The 4,848-nt window shown below is 34.0% G+C and overlaps 1 pseudogene across 1 annotated transcript; it reads left to right on the top strand.

Moving 5' to 3' along the window:
- The first annotated feature begins 1,283 nt into the window (after positions 1 to 1,283).
- Positions 1,284 to 2,650, top strand: LOC306658836 (zinc finger protein 639-like; annotated as a pseudogene). The gene is made up of 2 exons: positions 1,284 to 2,485; positions 2,519 to 2,650. The product of its transcript is annotated as a zinc finger protein 639-like (transcript).
- The last annotated feature ends 2,198 nt before the right edge of the window (positions 2,651 to 4,848 follow it).

Genomic DNA, 4,848 nt, shown 5'->3' with positions numbered 1-4,848 from the left:
TGTCTACTGCTATATATCATCCCAGAAATCAGGATCAGATAAGGTTCATCATGACAGTTCATGAACACTGTCACTGTGATATTGGGGTGGGGGGTATAGGAATGTCAGCTGCCCCCAGTGCAGCAGAACTCCAGTTTGATTCTGGTGAACTTAGAAACAGCACTCTCCTTCATATCATCTTGCCTGCCATTGCTACTCTCTTATCTAATTTGTTTGTTGTCACAGAAATTTATCTTCGGGGGGAAACATTGAAAATATAAGGTGATGGTCACTGTGTAGTGGAGGTTATTGTGGTTACTCTGATGCAAATTTGAACAATTTCAGTATTTCCTAGTGAATTGTGAGTGTGTTCACAAATTTATATCATTGACAGGAATAGGGAATATGTTTTACCAATCGTAGAATACATAGGTAACTGCAGATATGGCTTAATATATATTTAGAATGCAAATGATTTGCAAAATATTTAACATTTTACATGGTGATGCTTTTGGAAGACTTACAGTTTTATTTCCTTACTGTACTTTTGAAAAAGCTATACTCAAAGTAAAAATCTGATTATTTTAATACCATATTTTATTCTCCTTTATTCTCTTATTCTCTCTCACTCTGTCAATAGATACTTTAATAGAATATTGTCATTCCTCTAATTGAAATCTGTATTTGGGCCAACTAAAAGAACACAAAGTAACATAGTTATGGTTTTAGGATGGATTATTAATCACAAAAAGACTATATTAAAATGCATTACATATCACATATTAGGGAAACTGAATTTCTGTTAAATCATATATAAAAAGGATATGATGTGTGCAGGCACCAAGCCAGGGAGTGAGTTTGCAGCTCAGCTGGGTCTGGGGCCCATAGGGCAGGACTTGGGGCATGGAGGAGGGAAAGAGCCAGTCTAGCAGAGAGCCTGGGAGCACCAGGGCCTGAGCAGCATCACCTACAGCCCTGTGTCCTCAGCTGTGCCTGGGCTGGCGGGGGTCCCTGTATAACAGTGACTAACTTCCCCTCCTCTCAATTACTTAAGAGCTGGAAATAAGATATAACTTGCTGGTGGCAGTTCTTAGCCATGATGTACCCACATACCCCATACCTAGTTATTCAGTGCCCAGGAATCAGAAGACATGTAGTTATATCTCTGGTTTTGCCATTAAGAATTATACCAAATTGAGAAGATACAAAGGACAACTTTATACCCTTCTCATTATTCAGATTCCTCTGGAATTAGCAGAAATGTAGATGGATTAAATGGTAATTTTTTTTTCCTGATCATTGTTAACAGTGTCTGTTCTATGAGACAGCCAGACTTAAAATATTTTGACAACAAAGATGATGATTCTGATACTGAGACCTCAAATGATATGCCAAAATTTGCAGATGGAATCAAAGCCAGAAACAGAAATCAAAACTATCTTGTTCCCACTCCTGTACATAGAATTATAGACCATACTGCCTTTTCTACAGAAAAATCTGCTGATGTAGAAATCTGTGAAGAATGTGACTCACTGGAATCAATCAACCAGCAATCTGAAAAGGAGAGTCCTATAGAAGTTCATACCACCAAAGATGTCCCCATTGCATGTGCTTTCTGAGGATTATGACATACAGACAGAACACGATTCTTCCAAGAGCCTCCAAGACCAAAATGATGAAAGCCACCAGCTAAGCTTTATAAAATTTGTGACAAAAGTAAAACTTTGAGTAGGACTGCCCAGCAGAAATGTACTGTACCGAGAGCTAACAGCAGTGGCCTCTATAAATGTGAACTTTGTGAATTCAATAGTCAGTAATTTTCTGATTCAACACAGCACATTGTCCTTGAAGTATAAACATACTGATTCAAATATGTGTCAAGTAGGCAAGGAAAGCTTCTTTGCCAACAAGCTTCTGATCAAACATGCCAAACTACATGAAGAGGATCTATACATTGGTAAATACTCTAATTACAGTACAGAAATTTTTGAGAAACTCAACCAGTCCATTGTAGACACCCACTTTAGCCATCATCTGTATTGGTGTGACCAATGTGATGTACAGTTCTCCTCAAGCAGTGACCTCTATCTACATTTTCAGGAGCAAGGCTGTCATGAACAGTACTTGTGTCAGTTATGTGAATATAGAACAAATGATCCAGAAGACTTGCATAACCATGTGGCAAATGAGCATGCATTTAAATGAATAGAATTAAGCAATAAGTATAACAATGGGCAATGGAGAACATGAACAATACAGCCTCTTAAGCAAAATGATCTCTGAAAAATGGAAGAACTTCTTTGCAAGGCATGTCTGTGGTGTTCAAAGTGTATATTATACAAATGATTAACAGGTATGTTGCTATTGAACATAATAAAATATTCCCTCATGTTTGTGGTGACTTTGGGAAGGACTTTTCAAGTATGCTAGAATATTGCAAGCATTTAAATTCACATTTATTTAAAGTGATTTATTTATATCAAAAAGCAAGGAGCTAAGCAACTCAGTAGTTGAATATTAATAATATTCAACAGGACAGACCAAAGATCCTAAAATTTATCTAGATTTCAAGCATTTGGTTGATTTACCTCATAAATGTAATGACTGCTTAATGAGGTTAGGAAATGAAAGGGAAGTAATAAATAACTGTCTAGTCCATGAAACAACTTGATTATCTCTTTATTTTGACTTAAGTAATGTTTATGTAAAATAGTGAATTCAACTTTGTTTGTGGAAAAATAAAATATATGATGAAATGATTATATTATTTAATACTTAGAGAACTGCCATAACTATTTTGAGAACAACCCAACAGAAAATATGAAAAGAGTAGGAACAGAGAGTTAACATTAAATTAAATTATAATTGATACATTAATTTGTTTCTGTTTTCATTAAAGTAGTGAATAAAAACAGAAATACAAAGTAATTTTTCTTTTACTAGTCATCTTGAGAAGGATAATGTCTAAACATAAAAAGAGGCTTATATGTAGAGGTATGGATGTTTTCTGAGTCTGATATGAATATACAAAATTGCTGCATCTTCCTAACAGGTCAATTCTATCCAAATTAAATTCATCAAAATTAAAAATGCAAACTGGCCTTTGTTGGCACACTGCCTGTAACCCTATCGACTCAGAAGTCTGAACCAGGAGGATCACGAGAGTTCAAAGCCAGTCTCAGTAAAAGCAAGGGGCTAAGCAACTCAGTAGACCCTGTCTCCAAATAAAATACCAAATAGGGTTGGGGTTGTGGTTCAGTGGTCCCATGTCCCTGAGTTCAATCTCTAGGAATCATCTCCCCCCCAAAAAAATTGCTGCAAAATGCTAACATAAAACAATAATTTCACCTTCAACCTTCTTTTATATACCTCTATGTTTATAAATAACATGTACTTCCTTCTTCATAAATTTTGTCCATTAAGCATCTTATTTCAATTATTAGTTAGATTTGTGTTATGATTCAGCTCTCCATCCACCCTTTCCCTGGTTCCTTAACATTGAAGGAACCCATAACCTGTAAGTGTCCCCTATTCTCATATTTACTAATAATAAAGTATCACATTTCAATTTTAAAATATGTTTGTATTAAGCTTATTTCTTACTATTTGAATGAGAAAAAATCCATTTTTATTTTTTATTTTTATTTTATTTTTTATTTTTATTTTTATTTTTTACACTCAATTACTTTTATTATAGCATCATGCCGACTTCCTTGCTGTCCTCTGTGTATTTTCTGCCTCCCATTATAACCAAGTTATGTGTTCCAACTCTATTTCCAAATCTTCCCAGTGTAAGACTTTTTGTAGTATACTCAAAATGCATGCTTTAGTTAACACTTTTTTCATTTTAATTTTATGGCCTTCTTTCCTTTATGTTTGCATTCTTCTACCACCATTCCTGCTTAACGAGTTCTAATGTAGGCAAAGACTAGGTATGGTCTTTGCTTATCTTTTAGCCAATATTTAGATTATTTTAATGATTCTTATATTTCTTTTATTTCGTATTTTTCCTTTCTTAGTTTATTCCTACATTTTACTAAACATTTCCATTAACTGTATACAAAGGCCAACTGAATATTATTTTGAAGTTGTTTATGAATGAACACACATTTACATGTGGTTAGCAGCTTTCATGTGAATAGACTTACATGCAATGTCACTTCCTTCAAACTTTCCCAATATTGTCAAGATTCTAATCTTGCTTTTGAAAATAAGAAAATATTTGTGATTCCAGAAACTTTATATGTGACATTTTCTTCTCCTGATGGAAAAATTTCAAGATTTTTCTCCATTGTTCTGAAACATCTAAATGAGTAACTGTGCAGGGGTACAGGGAAATTCATGGCATCAGTATACGTATGTCATAATCTTCTACCCAAGGAAGGAATTCTCCCCTGAGGGTCAACTAAAGCTTGCAGCATGCTCAGTTCCTATTATGGAATGGTTTTATACATTTAAAATATTTGATATGTTCAGTGTTTACATTTTATTTATTTATTTATTTTGTACTGACTATCTAGTTCCTGATAATAAATGAAGGTTGTTTATTAGAATGTGGTTGAGAACTGTGCCTCATTTTGAGGTAGGAAGGAAAATCTGGGATTCTCATTTCTTTTCTAAAAAAAATTGAGTTGATAAACAGCAATTGTGTGTATTTATGGGACACTATGTACTGTTGATATAACTTTTGTTATACATAATAAATTTACTGTAAACCTTATCTATATATTCTCATTAGAAGTTCCAGGGCACTCCAATGTTGATAGTTTTAGAATTTTGATAGTATTGACTTACCTCATGTCTCCCCATTTGGGGTTACTATTTCAATTAAATTACATGTAATCAATTACCACTATATAATTGCATTAT

Source organism: Sciurus vulgaris (genome assembly GCF_902686455.1).
Source record: "Sciurus vulgaris genome assembly, chromosome: 4".
In the NCBI taxonomy this organism is placed as follows: domain Eukaryota; kingdom Metazoa; phylum Chordata; class Mammalia; order Rodentia; family Sciuridae; genus Sciurus; species Sciurus vulgaris.
Note: the sequence above shows the minus strand (reverse complement) of the source record. Positions and strands in the feature narration are given on the sequence as shown.